Source organism: Prinia subflava, chromosome 7 (assembly GCF_021018805.1).
Source record: "Prinia subflava isolate CZ2003 ecotype Zambia chromosome 7, Cam_Psub_1.2, whole genome shotgun sequence".
NCBI classification, from domain to species: Eukaryota; Metazoa; Chordata; class Aves; order Passeriformes; family Cisticolidae; genus Prinia; species Prinia subflava.
In genome coordinates, this window is record NC_086253.1 from 37317947 (window position 1) to 37326752 (window position 8806).

Genomic DNA, 8806 nt, shown 5'->3' on the forward strand with positions numbered 1-8806 from the left:
AGTGTTATAATGTCATTTGCTATCCTCTCCTTAATGTTGCAGGGCTGCTACACAGCAGCCGTGTTCCTGACATAAAAACAGTTTTCTCCATTTGAAATCTGTCCCCATTACATGCACAATCCTCAGGGCACGGCCAAGGTGTGAAGCCTAGATTTAGTCAAATACATTTCCCAATGATCATGACAGAGCCAGCATTTTCTAAAGAAAGTACTTTTGTAAGAGATATAAAGTTCCTCTAGAGGTAGAGTGCCATGAAGGTAGAAACAACTCAGTTCCTTTAGTCAGGCAAGCATTTCTTTATCCTTAGAAAAATAAATATAAAAATATAAAACAAAACAAAACAAAACAAAACAAAATAAAATAAAATAAAATAAAATAAAATAAAATAAAATAAAATAAAATAAAATAAAATAAAATAAAATAAAATAAAATAAAATAAAATAAAATAAAATAAAATAAAATAAAATAAAATAACTTTGTAAATAAATGTCATAAGCTCTGTCTAATATTGGGTGATTTTTTTGTAATCTGCAATAAAAAACCCATTGGGTGAGGTTCCTCTTCCCCTTAAGGAATTTCTTTTTACTTATTTCTTTTTGACTTTGAAAAAAGGTAAGAATTATTTTTTTAAATGACTGGCTGCAGATTAAAATTAACACTGTACATTTCAATTATTATCAAATCATCAGGGAGCCAAAAGAATGGGTATCCTTTTAATTAAAATATTTTATCAGATAACCTATGCCTCTAAGGCCATATATTTGATTTTAATTAAAAAAAAATTCTGCTTGTGATCATTGTTCAGAATTAATATACCAAATAAAATATGGGAAGAAAGGAGGTAAAGGGAGGTTATATAGTGTTACCTGATAAAAGTAGACAGTAATATTTAAAATGAGGTAAGTGTTACACCGATTTATGATGTATTTTATCTTCTAGAGAAACCCTAGTTTATCGTAGCGTCGTTCAGTTCGAAACGTCAGCTGTATATCTTTCTGCTTTTGAATGGAACTCTAGGTTGAAAGGAAAAGGTTTGCAGTGACGTGATGTATAAGCAGATCAAAAGCTTGGCATTTTTTCTGGGATAATTCGCTTTGATACTGAAACATTTTTGTTGTCATAAATACATAAATATTATAAATATCTTATAAATATCTTGAAAGAATATTAATTAATAACACTTAACATGCCTCTCATCTTCGTGGTGCTGTACAAACATCTATGAATCAGAAAGGATGAAATGTTCCTTTTGTTTTAGTCCTCACTCAAATTATCCTGTAAACATCCTCATCCCTAACCCAGTAAGCACCAGAATTTGTATTTTTTTTGTTGTTGTTTCAAAATGAAAACAAAATATCTTCATTCATACTTTGCTTTCCTTTGTATCCATAACATATCTCTATCAGGAGCCTTGCCAATACAAAAAACCCCCAAACAATCTAGTTTGTAAGACAACAGGGCCAAGAAAATCAGCCTTTAAATTCCACACTTAATCTAACCACTGAAAAGCAAGGTAGCAGCCCAGCACCAGGCTAATCTGAGTGTTACAGCTGGGGAGCACAGCAAGGAGAGCAGAGGTGGCACTTGGCATCAGCTCCATGCTCTGCACGAGATGAAAATGCTTTGGCTTTTAAGGGCACTAGTGATTGTTGCATTAATACATTTTATTAAACTAAAATTATATGCTAACCAGGATTCAAGAGCTGCTGTGACTGAAGGAGGAAAGATGTCACCAACCTGCAGATAAGCAGGATTTACCTTCTTTCAAGGTAGCAGTTCCTGCCTTCCATTGGCCTCAAAATACTGAAGAAGCAATGAGATGTCACTTCTTGGTAAATGCTCACTAAATACACTGTGGGTTCTCATCTCCTAGGATTATACCAGTTGATCATTTACCATCCAAAATCACAAAAATCATGGATTTTAGGTGCTAATGCTTGAAGGCATTTAACCATCCCATTTCTCTGTGCATACCCATATATCCAGTGGAGACCACATTTCAATTTTCTTCATAGATTTTGTAGTATACACACACTTTGAAGAAATCAACTGAAGGAAAAAAATATGATCACTTGTACTGTCAGTGACTTATTTTGCTCTTTGTAAGCTAAGTCAGTCCCCCTGAGCACCATTGTTTATTTCCATTTACAGAAATTTGTAGGATAATGTAGAGTGTAGTCTAAGGATTAGCAGCCTGGCACAATTGTCAGCACAATTTATTAAAAAAGTCAGGCTGAAGTCTCATGATCTTCCACTTTTCATCCTTTAAAAACAACTTTTGGTCTAGGTTAGAGCATATTTATTCATTATACTGTGTTAATTTTTAGCTCTCATAGCTTGTTCTGAGAGTAAATGAGATAATAGCTATTTTAATCTATAAGCTGTTAACATATTTGCCTCATGAGACTTCAGGCATCTGGGCTGTACACTTTAGTATTAACATCTCGGATGTAACTACAAGAAAAGAAATCGTTGTTAAACCAGAAGGATTTGTTTTGTTTTCACTCTTAAAAACACCAAACAACAACAACAACAACAAAAAGGTAAAAAAATTCCACACAAACCTCAACAACAACGAAAAATCCCCACAACAGATTTTTCCAACTAAAGAAAAAAAGAAACTTGCATAAATCTGCCAGGGACTCAGCTCACAATTTAAGCTCATCCTGGTGGCTAAGGGATTAATAAATAACTGTTGAGCACTCATTTACCTCCTGGGGATTTAAATTAACATAATTTAGGCAGCAGGGTTTTATTTATGCATACACAATCCCTTAGCTTCTCATTACATCAACTTGTTGGATCCACTGGGCCCATTCCAAACCAGTCAAATGCAGAAGGAGGGTCTCCTATCAGCTTAGAGTGTTTTGGATTTGGCCTGTTGAAGAAAACAGGTCTTGAAGACATTTTCAGACTTTCTCTTGGAGAGGCTCAGATACCCTGGGAATCTGGAACAAATTCATACATTCCACTTTAGGCTTTAATTTTTGTCTGTTAATCTTCCACTGGATGGCTTTCAGGTTATCATCTGAATCATCTAGCACACACCCAGGTAGATGCACATGCATGGATACACACAAACATGTAGAGTGTTACGGCTTATGTAGAAAGTTAAGCATTTGCTTTTCTGTTTCCATTTCATGATTCTGAAAAGGAAAAAAAAACTTTACTTTCTTTAAAGCTTCCCAGGACAAAAAAAGATTCTTGAAAGATACAAATCAGAGCAGTGACCAGGTTTATTACTGATATGACAATGAAAGAGGAGGCATCCCCTGAGTCTCCCTTCAGTGGGTTCACGTTAGAGAAACATCTCTTTGTCTTCTGTTCAGTAAGTTTCTATCAAGCTAAAAATATATTTAGAAATTTATAATACTCAATGTTTCACTAGCAACAATTTACAGTTTATTAAAAATATTAAAAAGCAAAGGAACAATAAAATATGTGTTCGTACAGGAGCCAAATTACTATACCTTTCCCTTTCTTTTCCCCATTCAGAGACAAACATTATTCTTTTCTGAAACACTTTGCTGCCCTGGTGAAAAAAAGAGAACAAATACATTCACAGGGTCTCACTTTTCTTTTGTTCACTCTCTTAGCAAACTGACCCTGGAGTTTTGGCAGCTGAGGTATATGGAAAGGAAGTTTGCAGACAAGCCCCTCTTTTGCCAACAGGAGTTGGGTGGGAGAAAAATTTGCAGACCAAATTGGTCCTTCATAATTGACTGGGGTATACAAATTATAAGGGACTCCAACATGCACATCAAAAGGCACCATGAATCACCAGGGACAAGGATAATTTACTCTGCACAATTCTGAAAGGAGAGTTTTGACTGCCTTTTAGCTTTTACTATAACACACTCTTTCTCTTGTGTTTTTTACTATTTATTTATTCATAGTGTCCTCCAAACCAAAAAACCCCACGAGCCTTCAGGCCTTTAGCACTACAGTAGCTGTCGTCAGCCCCAACACTTTATCACCTGTGCTTTACAGAAGGTGAACCTGGAGCACAGAGCCTGCCATTGACCACAGTCAAATGAGCAAGTAAGAGACCTAAAAATAAAGCTTCTTCTCAACCCTCCTCTCAACCAGCTGCCAGGGCTCTAGGTGCAGATCTATATATTTCCAGTCACATAGTGTGCCCTTAGAATCAGAGGGCAGCAAAGAGCCTTTCTCATTTAAATCCATTGCAGTTCCAAGAAAGAGAATCTTTGATTTGTTTGCTATGCTTCCCTTGACATACTGCCTCCAGGGCAATGTTCAAAATGACCTTACATAACAGTTTACATTCATAATCCATCACTGCAGAGGGAAATCAAAACAACAGACTCGTTCCTGCTTCATTATGAAGGGCTGCTCTTGTTCTATGTTGTGTCCTTGGGAAAGAACCAGTGTTGAAGTCAGATTAGAACTACAGAAAACACACAGAACACCCCCACCCCCAAAAAGTAGCCCTTGTACAATGCTTATCTACAAATTAGCTACACCTTGGTAATGTGCATTTACAAAGTAGTTGCAAAAATCAAGTGGCTGAAAAATTGCTAAAATAACATTTCTTAAAAACTAAAGACCTCTTAATGCTTTTCAGATGACAAATCTCACTGAAATGCCTCAAGAATCGCTTTCAGAAGGTTCTAAATATTAATGTATGCACATATTATGCCATTTTTAAATGTAAAAAATAAATTTTTTTGGCAAAGACTACATTTAATACAGATCTCTCTTCCAAATTCTTTCTTCACCTGTCAATGTAATATGTCAGAATCTTGCAAAACAATGTGGTTACTTACCAGAACAGATGAAATCTCACCATCTCTTAACTTGAGGCTGACAATGAAAGCCCCCTTCGTTTTACTTGTCAGTCCAATTAAAAAAAATATTCTTACCTCAAAAAGAGAGTGAATAAACAAACATGGCACAGCAGGTTTAGAGATAAGAACTCAATGAATTGATAAAAACCTTGAATTCTGTAGTATTTTTTACTATCACCAGATCTAAAACAGTTTTGCTAAACAGCTCCCCTTCTTTGGTAAGAGAAACAAGGATGGAAGCTGTACAATAACCTTCAGTGCTTCTTGATAAATAGCAAAATAGCTCAGTGGAAATGTTCAACTTCTCTATGATTAAAAAACAAACCTTTAATGTAGTTTTTGTTTACTGTGTCATAAGTGCAGCGTTGGAAGTTGTTGCCAAAGAATCATTGGAACAGGCATCACTAAGGCAGTGTCAGACGGCCAGCTCTTTGAAAATGGTTCAGTTCCTCTAGTCTTATGACTAAAATAATATGCAGTGGCTCCAGCCCGAAGCCTGGTTAATACATCTGTCCAGAACACATAATTACTTGGTCATAACATTCCCCCGGCCACCAGCCAACAAACCAATCAGCATTTCTTCTTAACTCACTAGAATTTTTGCTGTGTCAAACTGTTTGATCTCTAGGTAGTAAAAATGCAAAAAATGGAAGGACACTGCACTGGAAGGTTTTAATTTAACACAGTTTCTCATGGAAATTAAATCTGAAGAGAAACATGTTTTTGTTGACATTGCTAGAGTTGAGATTTTTTATTCTGCTTTGGGAATGATATTGACATATTTATCTTGCAGCTTTTTTCTTATCTCTTCACCAGCTAAAATTCTGAAATGAAATCTCCCTTTCATTAATTACCTTCACAAAAACCATCACGTTTATGAGAAAGTTAAATGACACCACCAAATTTAACAGGCCACGGTGTGTGTAACTATCAAGTTATCAACTATGCTTGATTGTGTACACTGTGCCTGGAAGTAAAACTGAAAGAGATAAAAAAGTTTGTATTTACACAGATAATACTATCCACCGCTCTCTAAGTTTTACTTGTGAGTGCATATGTTTAATTTTCTGAAGCTTAATTTTGCAAGCTCTGGTCCAGTTCCTGAGGCACTTTGCACCTATAAAAGCTTTATATTTACTTCACCAGAACATAGGTTCAGGAGAACAGTAGTGTTGTACTTGCTCGCTATAGCATGTGCCAAAACCACACTCAGGACAGCACTCCATGCAGCAAGTCAATCTTTTCTCTATGCAGATATGGTATTTCTAAAATAACAAAATAAATTGCTACATTTTCTACAGTGAAGAATTTAGGCATCACACTCAAACAAGCAGCCTTAAAGAAACTGCTAATTTCCAAAGACTTAAAGGCGCTACATGAATACAAATAAAGAACAAGGCACTTTTCCTGTCCTCATGATCAATTAGTCATTTGCTCTGGCAAATAAGAAAACAACAATTTCCCTAGTTTCCTTCACAAGATTTCACAAGAGCTACACCAGATGCATTTACATTTTTTTTATTTTAAGAGTAGTGCATGGGAGAGGACAGTAAGGTTGTCCAGTTCATCCAAAATGGAAGACTGGAAGGAAGATGAAGCCCTCATCTGAATTCTGTTGTAAGTTTTCTCTCCCTAGGTCACAGAAAGAGGAAAGACTGGGAGAATCCCTCTTTCAGAAGGAACTAGGATGTGGTTGGAGTTGATTTTCAGAGAAACTCAATGGCTTTCCTGTCACAGGCTTTGCCGTTTATTTCCTACTAGTATCAGATCTCAGATTCAGCACCTTATCTGTGCAAAAGTGGAATGTAAAACATCCAAAAAGCATTCTGAATTCTTGGCGCAGTACAATACAGGGATAGTTAAATATTTCAAAGTCCTAGACATATATAGTGTTAATAATAATATAATGCATTTCAACATTAACAAAGATTGTATGCATTTAGATAAAGAGAATCTGTGACAGAACTGAAAAATGGTTAATTATAACCAAAGGATGCCAAGGAATGGTGGGGTTCTTATAATGTGTATCAACTTCTACTTGAAATCACCCTTACTTTCCTGAGTCTAAACATTCAAACTGTTATAGTTAAAAGCAAAGCCAACTTTCCACAACATTTTGAGCAAAATGGGAAAATATTTTATAACTTTTATGCTCCAGAGGATACTCAGAAAATATAAAGACTGATGTCTTAAATTTAGAAATGCCATAATAATATTGTGTGAATTCATGTGGTCTACCCGCATCAGTTGCCTCTTCATGCTAGTGTACTTTTATCCAGCTTTAATTCTATGATCCTGCATTAGATTTTCAATAGGATTCCTGTATTATTTGGTGAAATCGTGATAGAGCATTTTTTATGTCTTCTGCATTCATTGTGTCTTTGACCATTGCACAGAGGAGTGTTATTCAGCCTTGCTATAAATACAAAGCTATGAAATTCATGTATATACACCCACCTTCCTGCCTCACACCAAGCTTAATGGAATACTTTGCAGATTTATTTTCATGCTACCTTACTCCTAAGACCCCTGAAATGACTGGGGTTTTTTATCCTCATAGAGAAACAAAAAATTCATCAGGAGAAGTCATAAATTTGTAAGACAATCTTCACATATGTAGTAGAGTGAAAAGTTTGGCTGTATACATAGGTTCTCAATGTCAGCGCTGAACAGCTTCAGCAGTAGTATTGAAGGCTCATTTCCCTTGGAAAACTGGCTACAGATCTTTCATATTAGTTAAAAGAAGAAATTATGAAAATAAACTAAGTATCTGAATGAGAATATTAGCATTTGTATGCTTTGCTGTTTCCCTCATCAATAGAAATGAAAACACTCAAAAATTCTCATGTGTCCCCTAAATGTGTCTTTGCCACATTTACATAGATAATGCCTAGATACAGTTTTTTTCTGAAATGTTTATTACTCCTCACAGCATCATAAAATTTCAACAAATCCCACTTTGCCAAAACACCAACTAACCACTGAGATATCCGTTACCCTCTCCACTAGCAGTGAGGAGAGGCACCTGGAATACAAATTCCCCTCTGGAGATGCCTTTCTATCAGTTGTGAAGTTCAAAGCTAACATAGGTGAGGGGTAAGGTGAAGGTAACCTTAAAATTTTCTCAGCTAAGGTTACTTCTAACAAAAGACTTGATTTCCATCCTTATGGGGTGGTGGGGTGTATCCAGACCAACATCTCACAGGATTTTGCTTTGCTGAAGCATGACAACCACAGCAACCAGGATTTTCTCTTTCAAACTCTGCTGCCACTCCTTCCAAAGGCAATATTTATCCTTCTACTCAGAAATGAAAATGAAAGCTGGTGTGTGACAAAATGTACAGTATGATGCAAAGCATTTCATGTCACTGCAAAAACAGCTTAAAGCCAGCATGCCAGTGATGATATCATTCATAGACAACAGTTAATTTGGAAAGTGGAAGGGAGAAGCCAATATCTCTAGTGTGATGTGATTTTGTACTGAAAAGCTCTCCCATGAATGCACATGTGCACAGGAATGGAATTGAAAGTACTTAGTTTGGGGACTGAACACTAGAAAATGTACAGCTGTGCCACTTTCCATTGGTTAGTAGATAAGACAATTGACTTTATTCTTTAACCTGTTATTGAACCTCTATTTACATTTCCTGATTTTTGCAGTCTTAAGCAGCAAGCTCGATACTAACAGTGCTTTTTTTCCTCCTGGAATATGCATATTTTCCAACACATTTATCATAGTTTGCTCTGGTTAAAAAGAAAAATCTTTAATTAGTATTAAAAATACATCTTTGACTGAATCCAAGCTACAATGTAATAAGTAACTATGTATTCTGGATGAACTCTAAAGAGCTTCTTACTGTTATATATTCATCCCTTCACCAAGACAATCCACTGTACTTCAGGCAGTATACATATATTTCAGTCTGTGTATATAGATGCTGTATATATTACTGTTTCCTTAAAATAACAAGCAGAGTTATGAGAAAATATAAAGAATA